General features: G+C 43.0%; 1 non-coding gene across 1 annotated transcript; it reads left to right on the forward strand.

The window, feature by feature from the left end:
- Positions 1-690: 690 nt before the first annotated feature.
- LOC129712485 (U5 spliceosomal RNA) lies at positions 691-805 on the forward strand. The gene has a single exon (XR_008726067.1). It is a non-coding gene; the product is annotated as a U5 spliceosomal RNA (small nuclear RNA).
- Positions 806-17,842: the final 17,037 nt, after the last annotated feature.

Below are 17,842 nucleotides of genomic sequence, written 5' to 3' on the forward strand. Positions count from 1 at the left end.
CCCCAGTGAAAAATGTCACCATGGCGATTGGACGCACAGCTCCTGTATGCACCGCCCTATTTGTGAAATTGTAGATAATCTTACAAATATTATTAAAATAAGGGCCCATGGGACTTGGCTAATCTCATTTCTGAGGTAGTTCGATGATTCATGGATTTGAAAAACATGGCAAGTTAGATTTTGCTTATAACGGATATAATTTCACTACACTGGGATTATTGGTATTGGTAGCTGCTAGGTAATACCGCCCGGAAAACACTAAATTTGTAAAAGATTTTTACATGGATGCCCAAAAGGCCGTCACAGCCAAATTACTTTTAATTAACTAATGCAATGGACTAAGGCAATCAATTTGTACACAACAAGATCTCACAAAGAGCAGTGAGAAAAATACTCAGGTTAATTAAGAAGGGTCTCGACCCAAAATGTTCACCTATTCCTTCTATCCAGAGATGCTGCCTGGCCTGCTGAACTACTCCAGCATTTTGTGTCTATCTTCTTTTATTTGGTTTTGTTGTTTTTGGTTTTAATGTTGACTTGCTTGTCCTTGCTTCTCCCCACACTCCTCCTGGTTTGGAAACTACTGTTTTATTTACTAGGGCCTAAATGTTGGCTGGTCCTTAATCGCTTTGGCAAAATCTCCTTTTGTCATTTACACGTTTGTGGATGGCGTTGGCAGGTTAGTGGTAGATACTCTGGTTTCTCTTCAGATCGTATAAATCTTCCGCCTTTTACTAAAGATTTCCATGGAGAGGAACACTAAAGTCCCTGTCCCATTTAGGAGACCTAAAGAGCAACCTCTGGTGACCTTGCCTGCCACCCAAGGTTTCCATGAGGTCACCGGAGGTTTTGGTCACTCTCCCTAACGGTCGAAAGTGGTTTCCGCGTAGTCGAGGCTTCATCTAGGTTGCTGCTATTTCTTCATCATGATTAAAACCAGCCTCGACTAAAAATAGGTTGCCGTTTTAAAAATTGATAATTTTTTTGTCGCAGGTCTAGTCGAAGCCGGTTTTCTTCATAGTCGAGGAAGGTTTTCAACATATGCATGGGAGGTAGTAGGTGGTTGCAGGTCACCTCGACCTTGATTATTTTTTGGGTGGCGGGAAAGGTCACCAGAAGTTGCCGTTAAAGGCTGCCTCGACATCAGTCTGTCTCATCCCTTCCTTCTTTGTTGCTTTTTAGTATGTATTAAATGTATGTTTTCGTGTTATTTACCTATTCTCACCTCGACAGAGATGCGATTTTTTTCCGTATCGTATCTCTGTCCGCACTGCAGCCTAACATCGAGGAGCTGGATACCTCTGCTGGAGACCGACTTCAGGAGCTCTAACCGTGGGAGCCTGCGGGACTTAACATCGCGGAGTTGGCGATCCCTGTCGGAGATCGACCTTGGAGCTCCAATCAACTTTAACATCGTGGAGTTTGCGTTCCCTGGTTAGAGACCGACTTCAGGAACTCCGATCCACAGGGGCTTCGACCGCCCCGACTGCAGATGCTTCAACTGCCTCGACCGCGGGAGAATAAAGAGGAAGAAGAATAGATTTTACTGCCGTCCATCACAGTGAAGAATGTGGGGAATCCGCTGTGGTGGATGTTTATGTTAACTTTTATGTAGTTGTGTGTCTTGTTGCTTTTTTAGTATGGCTGTATGGTAATTCGAGTTTCACTGTACCTTAATTGGTACGTGACAATAAACTGACCTTTGATACAGGTGAAATGCGGGCGTCTGCGGTCAGAATTTGAATTTTTCATTGATCTAGTTTCTTTTTCAGGAACGTTTCTTCATTGCTGGCCCCCGAGTTGATCCTATCTGCCGGTGCTCCTTGTATAAACATGTGTAGCTTACACTGAAAGTAGCCATATAACAATTGTATTACTGAACTAATATTTCAGGTATTTTGGCCCTTCAGCCTAAATCCGCGCTGACCAGTGATCCCCGTACACTAGCACTATCCTACAGACTAATGACAATCTACATTTTATTTTACTAAAGCCACTTAACCAACAAACCTGTACGTCTTTGGAGTGGGTGGAAACCGGAGCACCCGGAGAAAACCCACATGGTCACGGGGCGAATGTACAAACTGCGTATAGACAGCACCCGCAGTCTGGATCTAACCCAGGTCTCTGGAACTGTAAGGCAGCAACTTACTGCTGGGCCACCATGCCACCCAATTCTTGACTAAAATTCAGTGAATATAATGCTATACCCAATCACAGCATATTTTGGTCAGAGGGCCGTGAATCTGTGTCATTCATTGCCACAGAGGGCCATGGAGGCCAAGTCAATGGATATTTTTAAGGCGGAGATTGACAGATCCTTGGTTAGTACGGGTGTCAGGGGTTATGGGGAGAAGGCAGGAGAATGGGGTTAGGAGGAAGAGATAGATCAGCCATGATTGAATGGCGGTATATACTTAATGGGCCGAATGGCCTACTTCTCCTCCTAGAATTTATGAATATTCTTTATTTACAAACAGAGGAAGTTTTACCAGGCTTTGCCTATTAAGGTACAGTGCAGTTATTGGACATAAAACAGGGTTGAATCATGAACTTATTACAGCTGCTTTAGAGTTTCAGGTTAAGATAAAATCCAAAAATAATATCATGCCAACATTGTTTTTTTTAAATTCATATACCATGAAATTTGAGAGGAAAACCAACTGGAAGATGAATATCCTTTTAAGGAAATGGGTTCTAAATGCATTCTTCCATCTGGAATTACTGATATACTGGACACGTTGTCGTTCCATGCCCCTGTTGTTCTTACTTGTATGTGGAGTAAGCAGCGTAGACATAATATTATGTTGCTGGAATACAAAGGGGAGGAAGTGATGCCCAGTTAAAAACAGCCATGGTCAGACCCTATCTGAGTCCGTGATACAGCGTTGGGTTTCCTCAGTTCAGGAAGGATTTATCGACCTTAATGGGAAGTCAGCACAAACTCACCAGAATAAATTTGACATACAGGATGCCTTCCTTTATCAGTCAACGTTTTGTTGAGCAGGAAACGTTAGTTCAGTCTTCAGTTCAGTGTTATAGTGTATGGGGACCGCTGGTCAGCATGGTCCCGGTGGGCCGAAGGGCCTGTTTCTGCGCTGTATCTCTAAACTAAACTAAACTAAAGGTCAGGCAGCATCTCTGGAAAACATGGATGGATAGGTAAAGTTTCAGGCCAAAGAAGTTCCCACCCCAAAACATCACCTATCCATGTTCTTTGGAGACGCTGCCTGAACGACTGCATTACTCCAGAACTTTGTGTCTTTTTTTAGGATGACCAGCACATGCAGTTCCTTGTTACTACAAGATGACATGTTGTTTACAAGTATCGAGGCTTGCCTATTCTTCTGGTGAAGATGTTCAAATATGTTGATGGGAAAGGCTTAGAGGGATATGGGTCTTCTTAGAGGGGTTTGGGTTTTCTTAGAGGAATATGGGTCTTAATGCAGGAAAGTGCGATTAGCATCAGGAGGCATAACTGTTAGCACAGGCAAGATGGATGAAATGTTTAATTCTGAGTCTAAAGACCTTCATTTGGAAGAGGGGCAGGAACAGAAAGATAGAGGGCTAAGTCTGCTGCTGGCGTTAAATGTGGCAGAACAGAATGAGAATGTGGTTAAAATATTCAGGATCCTGAGCATCATAAATTAACATAGACCGAGCGAGAGTGAGGAAGTGATGATGAACCTCTGTAAAACCCTTTCTCCTGCAACTGAAATATTGTCTCCAATTATGGGCATTACACTTTAGGAAGGATGCAAACGTGAATAAGAGTTTTACTAAAAGGCTTTCAAGGATGAGGGGCCTCAGTTATGTAAATAGGTGGAGGAGTTGGGACTGTTGGCCTTAGAACAGAGGAAATTGTGAGTGATTTGATAGAGATATTTAAAATTATTAAGGCCATCTAAATTATTAAATCATTGGGCAGTGGAAAAAGTGATGCTATTAACATTGACAAAAATGGTTCAGAAGGAATAGGATCATTGCTGTTGAAGTTCATCTCTGAGTTCATTGACATTAAAGACACTTGACATTTATTTGATTAGTGGAGAAGATCAGTGCTCCTAAGAGGACTGGACACTTGAAACATAACCATGTATGTGATGAGTTTAGAAGGTCATATGTTAGTTTTCTTGGAAAAAAATGGAGTTAAATCCAAATTTGGACAAATTGAAAGACCTGTTAAACTGATTCCCACCTTTGGTAAACTTCTTGAGTGTTCCTGAAAAGTCCTACAGCACTGAGGTTGTACTTTGAGCAGCTCTGGCATAGGTTTAGTTAACGCTTAGTTTAGTTTAGAGATACAGCGTTGAAACAGGCCCTTTAGCCCACCGAACCTGCATCGACCAGCACTAACGATATCCTACACACACTAGGGACAAATTACAATTATACTAAGCCATTGAGCCGACAAACCTGTACGTCTTTGGAGTGTGGGAGGTAACCGGAGATCCCGGAGAAATCCCACGCAGGTCACGGGGAGAACGTACAAAGCTCCGTACAGACAGCATCCGTAGTCAGGATTGAACCCAGTTCCTTGGCAGTGTAAGGCAGTGACTCTTCCGCTGCGCCGCCGTGCCATCTAGGTAACTGAGTAGGAGGTGGATTGGGTGTTGAATGAACAAAGCAATTATTTTCCTATCTGAAGAAGGGTCAGATAATTGCAATTTTGCAGATCCGAAGGCCTCGTTTTTCGGAGATCAGATTATTAAAGTGCAGGCTGTAGTACATGACACAACCAAAGGTTCATTGACAGCAGGGGTTTGCAGGACAGTGAGATGACCAGTGCAGGTTCAGAAACCATTGGAGTATTTTGCAATTCAGCTGTGCCAAACATGGTATTTTTACAATGTAATGGATGAGACTGATTAAAGTACAGCATGGCAGGTCATGTTTGTTTCAATGCAAGTAATCTCCCTACTCAGATCACAGCCAAGCAGCCAAGATGGTGCCCAAACCAGGCGGCCCTCTGCATGCTGGTCCCAGCAGTGGATCTGCAATCACTCATTACAATCCCTCCACTCTTTTGTAATCATGTATAGTCTTTCCGTGACTGGATGTCATGCAATGAAAATGTTTTCACCGTACCTGTGACAATAATAAACGGAACTAAACTCAACTCAACTGGGTACAATTGCAGGTGTTTTTCACAAATCAGGGTGAGGGCAAATAGCCTCTAGTCCTACAGGAGAGAACGCAGCCAACAACACCGAAGATAGACACAAAATGCTGGAGTAACTCAGCGGGACAGGCAGCATCTCCGGAGAGAAGGAATGGGTGACATTGCGGGTCGAGACCCTTCTTCAGATGCAGTCAGTAACACGCCCACCAGGGTATTATGGTCCAATGGCTCTCAAACATTTAAAGGCTGAACAAGTATTTTGGATGCTTACTTTACTTTTTTTTATGCTTATTAAAGATAGGAGGAAACGTTTGTGGTTCCTGTAAATTTGGGTGTAGCCCCTTTTAAAATAGCCTAACCTAACATTTCTGACTGGTTCAAAACAGTTGCTTATTTAAGTGAAGACACACAGCTAAAAAATGCTTTGTCCGCTAAATTATTTTGTCTGATAAAGAATTTGTTAGCTTAATCTATCGGCCACTCTTTGACCAAGATACTGATGTAATCCTGTAGGCCTGTTATCACAGCGACCTTTTCACCCAGTTGCAGGGATTAATACCACTTGCCGCAGGGACCCTTTGGTCAAGACAAGAGACAGGTGATGCAAATACTTTGCTGTTACTATGCATAATCATTCACACATTTCTCATTTTGTAGCTTTCAAGGTTAACATGGGTATGTATGCATTACTGTTAAGGACACAAAGTGCTGGAGTAACTCAGCAGGTCAGGCAGCAGGTCGGAAGAACATGGATAGGCGACGATATGTGACGTCTTAAGAATAAGGAGTAAGACATTTAGAACGGAGACGAGGAAACACTTTTCCTCACAGAGAGTGGTGAGTGTGGAATTCTCTGCCTCAGAGGGCGGTGGAGGCAGGTTCTCTGGATGCTTTCAAGAGAGAGCTAGATAGGGCTCTTAAAAATAGCTGAGTCAGGGGATATGGGGAGAAGGCAGGAACAGGGTACTGATTGGGGATGATCAGCCATGATCACATTGAATGGCGGTGCTGGCTCGAAGGGCCAAATGGCCTACTCCTGCACCCATTGTCTATTGTCTATTGTTTTCTTTGGTCTGAAGAAGGGTCCTTACCTGAAAATTGACCTCTTTCTGTTCTCTCGAGGTTCTGCCTGACCTGCTGAGTTACTCCAGGGCTTTATGCCCTTATTGTGCTCTTATGCACTTGCGCAGTTCCTTGTTTCTACAGAATGGTCTACTGATACTTCTATTTTAAACTGTTAACCAATTATATAATTGTCAGCTCTCCAGTTTTTATTTGGAGGCTATGGGAATTCCCACGCTGTCTCTGGTCTCCATACAACATCGGAATTCTTTAAAATTCCCAACTGCATACAATCCACTGCTGTTTGGAATCAGTTTGGAATCAGATCCCACTTCTTCCCGTACCGGACACTGAGCTCTCTAACTCACATTTTTCAATCTGAAGCTGCCACCTCTTATTTTCCTTCTGCTCCTTGTTCACTTATTTCCCCCCCTTTGACAGTAAGGAGATCATATTCTCAGGGGCCAAATACCAACAAAACAGATGCAGAATCAATATTTTTTTTGGTCCCATGTCAAGAATGATAGGTTGTTAAATCTCCATTCTGTTGAGCTTTTCTTGATGAAGTAACACAATTACAAAATGAAGATGTGCTTTGGTTCATTGGAAGGGTTTTTATAAGGTTGTTTTGGATTTGCCAAACTGTTCACTCCCAGCATCAGACAGCATGGGTACGAGACAGGGTCAACATTCTGGTATCAACTTTTTGCATTCCATTTCAGCATGGGTCCCTCAGAAAGCGATTCAGTACACATACTGTCTACCGCCATGGTGAAAGCTCAGAAAGTTTAAGAACAACCTTTGACCAAGACTGCGAGGCAGCGGTTGGTAAAGACACTGCCTCACAGCGCCAGAGACCTGGGTTTGATCCCAATCCCGGGTGTTGTCTGTGTGGAGTTTGCACGTTCTCCCTATGACAATTTTCCTCCAGGTTCTCCGGTCTCCTCCCATATCCCAAAGACATGTGGGTATGTAGGTTAAGTGGCCTATGAGTGTTCGCAAAAGTGGAATAACATAGACTAGAATGAAGGGGTGATTGACGGTCGGGTGTGGATTTAGTGGACCTGTTTCCATGCTGTATCTTTAACAAAAAATAAGACAGCAGGGACAGGGCTTCAAGTTCATGGATCAGTCTGAATTGTACAGAAAAATGAGATATTGCAAGTCTGTCACTGAAACCTTTTTTTTAAACAATCGGAGCTGCACAGCATATATACCCTGGGAATATTGCAGTAAAATATATAATCATACTAAATCTCTGTAAGGGATGGGGTTACTAATCAGGAAATTAGGTTGCGATTCATGAAACTCTATCTTCATATGTTTCAGATGATGAATTAAAAGGCATGCAATGCTCCAAAGGCGTGAGCTGCTCTGCAATCACTGATGAGGTAACATGGTGCTGAAGGTCTGTTTCCGCACACACATATTTTGAGTTCTCGACACACCATCCTGATCTTTCACAGTCTCCTTTAATCTGCGGCTCTTCCGCCACAGTCAAAGCAGATGAACGGGAAATCCACCTTTATTATTATTTAACACAATCACCGACTGTTGCTAAATTTGGACTGTAAATCCTGACACTTATGATTGCTTAAACCTTATTTCCTGACATCTGCTCACAACACTTGTACAATCTTCAGGAAATACAATCTTTGCTCTTATTTTGTGCATAAACGGCTGTTATATAGTTGAATCTACTATTTTCCTGGATGGCAAATGCACCCCATCCATGCCATCAAAGCTCAGAATTGGTGAGAAACCATAAGGGTCAATTCACATGTGCCACTTTTTCATGAAATCTGAAACAATTCACAACTTTCCAGGCAGTGGTGCACTGGCCCAGTTGCTGCCTTACAACACCAGAAACCTGGGTCCAATCCTGACTATGGGTGCTGTCTGTATGTTCTCCCTGTGACCGCGTGGGTTTTATCTGGACATTCCGGTTTCCTCCCACATTCCAAAGACGTACAGGTTAATTGGCTTCGGTAAAATTGTAAATGATCCCTAATGTGTAGGGCAGTGTATGGGGAGATTGCTGGTCGGAGTAGACTCGGTGGGCTGAAGGACCTGTTTCCGCACTATCTCTAAAGTCTAAAAGAATGTCTAAACAGATGCTGGTAGACACAAAATGCTGGAGTAAAGCCCCTGTCCCACATAGGAGACCTAAACAGCAACTTCTGGTGACCTTGCCGGCCACACAAAAAAAAATCAAAGTCGAGGTGACCTGCAACCTCCTACCACCTCCCACGCATATGTTGAAAACCTTCCTCGACTATGAAGAAAACCGGCTTCGACTAGACCTGCGACAAAAAAAATGATAGATTTTTAAAACGGCAACCTATTTTTAGTCGAGGCCGATTTTAAACATGATGAAAAAATAGCAGCAACCTAGATGAAGCCTCGACTATGCGGAAACCACTTTCGACCATTAGGGAGAGTGACCAAAACCTCCGGTGACCTCATGGAAACCTTGGGTGGCGGGCAAGGTCACCAGAGGTTGCTGTCTAGGTTTCCTAAGTGGGAAAGGAGCTTAACTCAACGGGACAGGCATCATCTCTGGAAATAAGGAATGAGTGATGTTTCGGGTCGAGACCCTTCTTCAGACAGATTTAAACCAGCATCTGCAGTTCTTTCCTACACATTCTAGACAGATGCTGCTGAGAGGGACCGATAGGTAATAAAAGGGAATTTAAAATTAAAGAGCTGATTTAACATCAAAAATGTGTACAACCTACGTAGACCCAGGACAAGTGGTACACAAGATGGCACAGTGGTGCCATTTGTAAGGTAGAGTTGTTGCCTTACAGAGCCAGAGATCGGGGTTTGATCCTGGCTACAGGTGTTGCCCATACGGAGTTTGCACGTTCTCCCTGTGACTGCGTGGGTTAGCTCTGGGCGCTCTAGTTTCCTCACACTCCAAAGACGTACAGGTTTGTAGGTTAATTGTGGCTTCTGTAAATTGTAAGTATGTAGGATAGTGTTAGTGTTTGGGGAAGCGTGGAATCGGTGGGCTGGAAGGCCAGTTTCCACGCTCTATCTCCAAAGTCTAAAGTAAAGTCTTGTAAAAAATGTAACGTGGTCCCTTTAAGAGTGCCCATCTCCGCCCAAATATTCTACATTGGGAAGATTTGCTATTCTGAGCTCACATTTGTATATTTCTGCAGGGAGAACTTGCAGATTTTATACAGTTTCCAGGGAGAATTAGACAAGCCCTATTGATGTTTAGGAGAGGTTTACTTTGGCACAAGGAGAGGAATGATTAGTTTCACTATATATGGAAGTAAAACAGTCTACCTACCGAACCGGGGCTGACTTCCTTGGAATGCAAGATGTCAGGGCAAATATTTCTTACGAATTCTACAGCTTTATCTGTTTTGCAAGAATGAAGCAGAAACGACATGCCAATCAGATTTAAATATTACCGGGAGAGGGGAAATGTGCATTTTCCCCGACGGGTTTTCAATTGACACAAACTACCTCTCCAGTTAGCAACGCAGTGAAACAGAACAGGGCTGCATGTGCTTGGAGTTTTTCTCTGTATTGTGCCAACAGTGAAAGTGGTCGGCAAACTGCAATGTTTTAAATCTGCAATTAACTTGGAGATTGAAGTTCAGGCTAAAAGGAATGATGGCCTTTTATAGAAACAATAAACCAAACAAATTTTATGTACTATTACTTTACTTAGTTGCACTGAGTTTAATGACTTGGAAAAGAAGCAGGTGAACCCAATGCGTTGAGAGAGAGATAATTGGTATGTGACAAGATAAACAAAGAGAGAGATAGAAGAATTCCTTGTTGCTGTGGTAGGAATGAACCAAATGAAACATGAAAAGCACATTCCACTCGGTGCTCTGTGATGATCTTACTGTCTTAAGTGCCTCTCCCACTTGGGCGTCATTTGCGCGTTATTTACACGACAACATGTACGTGTCGTGACGCACGACACGCGCGTGGTGGCGTAGGCAGTGATGCGCGCGGCGCCCCAGGATTTTGGGATTCACAAAATCTTTGCGCGCCCCCTGCGTGACTCGCAAATGACGCCCAAGTGGGACAAGCCCTTAAGAGACTGCTGGTGAAGGCTAATTCTTGCAATTGTCAGACAGACGTCAGCGCCAGAGGCTCGGGTTCGATCCTGACTATGGGTGCTTGTCTGTACAGAGTTTGTAAGTTCTCCCCATGACCTGTGTTTGTTTTTCCCAGGGATCTCTGGTTTCCTCCAAAGACGTACAGGTTTGTAGGTTGATTGGCTTGGTAAAATTGTAAATTGTAATTGTCCCTAGTGGTGTGTGTAAGTGTTTGAGGATCGCTGGTTGGCGTGGACTCGGTGGGCCACAGGGTCTGTTTCCGCGCTGTATCTCTAAACTAAACTAAACTGAACTTCTCCATACTTCTCCACCAGATGAAGGTGCAAAATCTATGACAAAGTGGAACAAATAGTGCATTGCTGAATACCTAGAGCTCGATTCTCTTAAGACAGTGGAATAGATTGTAGACTTTAGGAGACCTCACCCCACTCACCATCAACAACACCACAGTCACTTCTGTGGAGTCTTTTAAGATCCTTTTAAGAGCAGGCAAGATCATCTCTGACCCCTCTCACCTTGGCCACAAACTCTTTGAATCACTTCCCTCTGGAAGGCGACTCCGGATTGTCAAAGCTGCCACAGCCAGACATAAAAACAGTTTTTATCCACGAGTAGTTGCTCTACTCAACAGCCAAAAATCTGTCGCCTCCCTTTGATCTGGTATTTTGTTGGTTCACATGCTTGATCAATGGTGTTTTATCATTAATGTTTTATTATTATTAATGTTTAGCGTTTTCTGGAGTCATTCGTAACTGTCACTGTATGTCATGTTGTTACTTGTGGGCGGAGCACCAAGGCAAATTCCTTGTATGTGAATACTTGGCCAATAAACGTACTTACTTACTTACATTACTGTAAACAGTAGGTTTATCTGATTGAGGAGAAGACCCAATGGTATACAGGTAAATGGACACAAATCGTTCACATCATTGCAAAACTCCAAGGATGCAACAGGGTTGAGGGTGAATAATGTCTCAAAACTTGGGAAATTGGTGATAGAAAGAAAGTGCTGGAGTAACTCAGCGGGACAGGCAGCATCCCTGGAGAGAAGGAATGGGTGATGTTTCTGATCCAGACCCTTCTTCAGACTGCAGGTCAGAAATTGGAGATTTGAAGAGTTTTAACGTATCAATAAACCAATGGAGAACTGCTATCAAGAACAGGCCATGTCAGCAGACTGCAATGCTAAAAGCGTGACAAATAGTGGGTATAACCCAAAGAAGAGTTAAAAGTAAAAATATTTATGTGAGAATCTGCATCAACTGTAGGTCATTAAACCATATTTTATAAAACAACTAAAAATGGATGTAAGGATACCAGTGCATCACTTTAGACTTGTTTTACATCATTGCAGTCATGGCCTAACAGCTGAGAGCATTGTTCTGGTTAAAGAAGCTCCTGTGACTGGTGGGAAATACAGTACTTGCCTGTTCCAACTAAACCACAAGAGGAAAACTTGACGTTTTGCTGAGGAGATCATTGATAACGGAGTAGTCGGGTGCAGTCAAGAACTACTTTTAATAACTGTGTTATTAAAAAAACACCCTTGACCGATATGCACTCCATTCTGTTGTTAAGGAATGCTTGTGTTGATCATAAATGAGTGCTGCTTTTTTTTTGTATGTTAATTTTTAGAAAAATCAAAATATAAAATCCCTAAAACTGCAACATTTCCTTTTTAAGAGAATTTTTCCCTCAGCTTTTCCCGAAGGCAGAGCAGAAATAATTCAATCAAATATCATTTCCTAATAGGGGTACAAACTAGTAGTTCACACTGGCACTGCAAGCAGCTATTTTATGGAGCACAGAATCAACAATGAATAATATTGTAGGGAATGACGTGGATTTAAATAGGTAGCAAGCAGATTTACATCAAAAACCAAACAGACTATGACCCTCTGAAATCAGTTAATTTTGTATGTCCTTGTGTTGGTGACCACCCTGGTTTATTATCGGGCAACAACATTAAAAAAATGTATCTGGATTAAAGCAAAATCGCGGGTTTACTGTTTTCTTTAACACTTTCATCAAACATAAGAACAGTACAGGCCCTTCGGTCCACAATTTCTGTGTGTTTGTATGTTTTCCCAGTGACTGCATGGGTCTTCACCGAGTGCTCCATTTCCCTCCTACATTCCAAAGATGTGCAGGTCTGTCGGTTAATTGGCTTCAGTAAATTGCCCCTCGTGTGTAGGATAGAACTAGTGTATGGGTGATTGCTGGTCGGAGTGGGCTGAAGGGTCTGATTCTATGTGGTATCTCTAAACCTCAACCTGATTGTCCAGAATGCATCCAATGCGGCTCAGCCTGCCCTGGGCATGCCAGTCCCCAATGGGTTTTGTCAGGTAGAGGTCTAATTCGGAGTGAGATGGAGTGCTTGCACAACATGCCAAACACTTTGGTCATCTACGGAACAACTGAATTGTCTCAGCACATCACTAAGTTTGCAGCCACTACAGTAATTCCCCTACTGACCTCTTATCCTTTTAGCAACCCCACAATATAACATAAGGCCCAACCCCACTCCCTGAGGCCTCATTTTCTAAATAATCTCCCTCCCTCCCTCTCCCATGCTCACTGCCACTTACTTCACCATTGCCACCAGTTCTTAGTCAATCATTGAGCTGATCTTTTATGAATCTTGAGGGTGATTCCTGTTTCTCAATCCTTCCTCCCACCTACATTCATGCACGTTAAATACCGCTTCCCTTCCTTCATCTTCCCTCCCCCACCCCCCATCATTCTGATAAATCACATGGCCATCTGAAGGTGACACCATTCTGAGCAACATCACTTGGCTCAGGCTTTGAGCTCTTGGCTTTTTACCCAGTACTGTATCTCCAGTATCCACTCCCGGCCCTTCCCAGCACTGCCTACTGATTGAGCCTTTCAACCATCGCCTGATATCTGTTCTCTCAAATGTCGATAAATCTCCTCATTCATGACCCACCCCTGGTCAGAAAAGGGCTTTCTTGTCATGAGTGAAAGCTGTTTTTTAATACCTTTAATCCACTTAATGCATTTTAACCATGAGCCTTGGAGAACATTGTTTTCTGAGTCACGGCCATAGACTTGGCAAGAGCACCTTTCTAAAAGTTGAATGTTTGGATGACCAGTAACAGCTTTCTTGGCGGCAGGCCAGAAGCATTCTCTAAGTATCTTAAAACGCATAATGCATTCTATAATCTTTGCCAGTCTATAAGAGCCAGCTTTCATTACTGCCGGGTGACCAGCATAAGATCTGAGCCATTTTGATGGTTGGAAATATTTTATATCTGATGGCTAAGCTGCAAATATTGAATCTTTGCTCACAGTTTGTAAGTAGGGACGGGCTAATGTTGGGAATCATCTTTAGTATTGGGGTATGGTAAAGCAAAATTGGTGAATCAGGAGCTTTCATGTTCCTGTGGATTTCAAATTTCATTTTAACTTTAACCTTGCTGTTTCTGGGATAGCCTAAAGCTGTCCTTGTTTAATGCACTTACGAGATGAGGACATTGCCAACAAGATTAATTCCTGCTCATTCTGGAGAAGATGAACTACTGTAGTTCTACAGCGTGTGCCTGAATGGAGTCTGGGTCTTGTTACATGCAGGCATGGGCTACTTCATATTACAACAAGGCAAATGGAGTGGAGCTTTCAGAGATCATCATTTACAATGGAATATAGGCCATTGGGGGTAGTTAGGTTTGGGATACAGCCTTGAGAGGCTCTGCTGAATTGTTTTGGGCTGAGATGATGAGCCTCCGGGCATCGCAACCATTCTTTTGCGGCGTAATACGCCACCCAGTGGAGTGATATCCCCTTGATTCATGTTGATTTCAGTATTACAGGGCTCCTTGACTCCATACTGACTCCACTCTGGTCCAATATCCAACTGGGTCTGGTGTCAAGTGATTACAGTGAAATCCAGACTGCAAAAAAACAAGCATTAGTTCAAAACGCAATTAGTAAACAAGTACATGGTAGTGCAAGAGATGTCCATAGTGGTTGGTTGAAGAGTTAGGGTTGTGTAGGCCTGTTCCAGAACTTGATGGTTGTGGCTATCCCTGAATCTGGTGATGGACACACAATGTTGGAGTAACTCAGCGGTACAGGCAGCATCTCTGGAGAGAAGGAATGGGTGACGTTTCGGGTCAAGACCCTTCTTCAGACTGAATGTGGTGGTGTGGACTTCAGGCTTCTTTACCGCCAGTTCTGGTGGCATTGCGAGTCGGCTGCCTCGCCTGCAGCGGGTTCGTTGTTTCAACTTTTTGGGGGGCTTTTAAGTATGTACAAAAGTATGTTTTAGTGTTTCTCTGTATGTCTTGAGTAGAATTACATCCTTTGTACAACATCTTGACCAGAACAGCGCAGTTTTCCAAGTGTCCCCTAACTAATGTTTTATAAAGTTGAAACGTGTCTTCCCAACTCATATTCTATGTCACAGCCAATTAAAGGGAGGAAGTGGAGAGGATTTTTCAGTAGTGGGAGAGTCGAGGACCAGAGGGCATAGCCTCAGAATAAAGGGACATACCATTAGATTGAAGCTGAGGAAGAATTTCTTTAGCCAGAGGGTGGTGAATCTGTGGAATCCATTGTTATGTGGAGATTGGATAAACAGGTCCTTGATTGGTAAGGGTGTCAAAGGTTACGAGAAAGCAAGAGAATGGGGTTGAGAGGGAAAAATAGATCAGCCATGATTGAACGGCAGAGCAGACTCGATGGGCAGAATGTTCTAATTTTGCTCCTATGTATTATGGTTATGCCACATGCCTTATTTAACACCTTATCCACCTGTCCTGCCAATTTGGGGTTAATCTACTATGTCTGGCTTTCATGCTACAAGCAGCAAACTTCCCGACTGCTCCTGAAAAGTGACGGGGCACCAGTTCTCCAACCTGCAGTCTGTGAGGCTTCTGTGACCAGTGTTGATCACATTGGTGGCACTGTTTCAACAAGGACAATTAGGTCTACAGCTGCAACTCCTTCGGAAGAACAATCAGCTTGTGTGACTCACAGCAAAATTAGCAGGATAAGGTTTGTCATCATGATGACCCAGGTTCCGATTCAATCCAATTGTATGTAGGTCCTTCTTTTACAAAAAGTTCATTGTTCTGTTTCCATGATTGGAAAGAACAAAAATAACAGAAGAGGAAACAAACGATCATTATAAAAGAATGCAGTTAAAAAAAAAACCCCTTCATCGTAAATACATTTTTCCTTGAAGCCCCACAAGGGCATAGAAAATTCACCTCAGTCACTGAACAAGAAATGCATCAGTCGTCAAATGTACCATATTTACTGAGCAAAAATCAGCACATTAACAATGATTCAAAGTGGCTTTTGAATAGGCTCCGATTCAATGATTGATGAATTAAATATAATTTACAAAATTTAGAAAGAGGGTGGCATGGTGGCGCAGTGGTAGAGTTGCTCCCTTACTGCGCCGGAGACCCGGGTTCGATCCTAACTACGGGTGCTGTCTGTACGGAGTTTGTACGTTCTCCCCATGACCGCGTGGGTTTTCTCCGAGATCTTCGGTTTCCTCCCACACTCCAAAGATGTACAGGTAAGTAGGTTCATTGGCTTGGTGTATGTGTAAAAATAAATTGTCCCCAGTGTGTGTGTAGGTTAGTGTTAATGTGCGCGGGGATCGCTGGTCGGAGCGGTCTTCTCAAATGAAACTTGGGCGGAAAATGTGGTGCTGGGATTTAACTCAGCACAAATATTCCCCGAATGTGTAGACAGGAACTGGAGATGCTGGTTTACACCAAAGATCGTCACAAAATGCTGGAGCAACTCAGCGGGTCAGGCCGCTTGTCTGGAGAAAAGGAATAGAGGATGTTTCAGGTCAGAACACTTCTTCAGACTGCCAATATATCCCAAATATTTCCAAATTTAGCAGATTAAATGGTAGCACAAGACTTGACATAGCTGATTGTTCCAAGCCTTTTAAAAAAAGATGTTCATAACTGGCAATATAAAGTTGCTTGCAAAATAGTGGCAGCATCCACAGGAGAGGGAAATCAGTTAACCACAGCTGTGCATCCTGCCCTCACACTTTAACCATATAACCATATAACAATTACAGCACGGAAACAGGCCATCTCGGCCCTACAAGTCCATGCCGAACAAATTTTTTTTTCCCCTTAGTCCCACCTGCCTGCACTCGTACCATAACCCTCCATTCCCTTCTCATCCATATGCCTATCCAATTTATTTTTAAATGATACCAATGAACCTGCCTCCACCACTTCCACTGGGAGCTCATTCCACACTGCCACCACTCTCTGCGTAAAGAAGTTCCCCCTCATATTACCCCTAAACTTCTGTCCCTTAATTCTGAAGTCATGTCCTCTTGTTTGAATCTTCCCTATTCTCAAAGGGAAAAGCTTGTCCACATCAACTCTGTCTATCCCTCTCATCATTTTAAAGACCTCTATCAGGTCCCCCCTTAACCTTCTGCACTCCAAAGAATAAAGCCCTAACTTGTTCAACCTTTCTCTGTAACTTAGTTGCTGAAACCCAGGCAACATTCTAGTAAATCTCCTCTGTACTCTCTCTATTTAGTTGACATCCTTCCTATAATTTGGCGACCAAAATTGTACACCATACTCCAGATTTGGCCTCACCAATGCCTTGTACAATTTTAACATTACATCCCATTTAAATACTTGCTCACAACCCCTTGTTTATAAATTGTATGTTAAGCACTTTATATTTTTGAAATTGTTACCTCTTACTTCTTCCATTCCTTTATTACTACTCCATTATGAAACCCAATTAACTACCACACCGTGGTGGTAATTATCTGAGCTACAAGCCTTGATCGTCTGATTCTGGAACTACAGGAGCCCTGCACGACCTGTAAATTTAAGCAGATTGGGCCAAAATCTCTGGGCAAAAGGTATAGAAGTGTGCAAACGCACACCTCCAGATTCAGGGATAGTTTCTTTCCAGCTGTTATCAGGAAACTGCCACAACTAGAGAGCAGTCCTGAACTACCATCTACCACATTGATGACCCAGGGACTATCTTGAATCAGACTTTACTGGCTTTACCGTGCACTAAATGTTATTTATTCCCTTATCATGTATCTATACACTGGCTCGATTCTAATCATCTATTGTCTTTCCACTGACTAATTAGCACGCAACAAAAGATTTTATCTGCCATTCGGTACACGTGACCAAAAGTCAGTTCTGTATCCAGTTGGGTAGATCACTGTGGGTCCCTTGTGATCTAACCTTCCAGATCAGACGACTGTCAAAGGCTTGGCACAAGGTCTGTGTGGCCAACGTCTACTGTATTGTCAATCTTCTTGAGCATCGCTTCAAAAAACTCAATCAAATTCATGATTCCCGTGTTCAAACCTATGCTGAATATCCCCACTTAGTCCTTGTCTTTCCCAATTCATCTTAGATCCTCACTCTTAAAATCTGCAATAACTTTCCCAACCATTGATATTAAGCTCACTGGTCTGTAGTCCCCAGACTTTTTCTTGCAGCCGTTTTTAAATCTAGTGTTTTGTGTTCATTTTTTTCCAAGTGTTAGAAATCCGTTTGCGGAGAAGAAATAACAACCTGAA

Source organism: Leucoraja erinacea, chromosome 32 (assembly GCF_028641065.1).
Source record: "Leucoraja erinacea ecotype New England chromosome 32, Leri_hhj_1, whole genome shotgun sequence".
NCBI lineage: Eukaryota > Metazoa > Chordata > Chondrichthyes > Rajiformes > Rajidae > Leucoraja > Leucoraja erinaceus.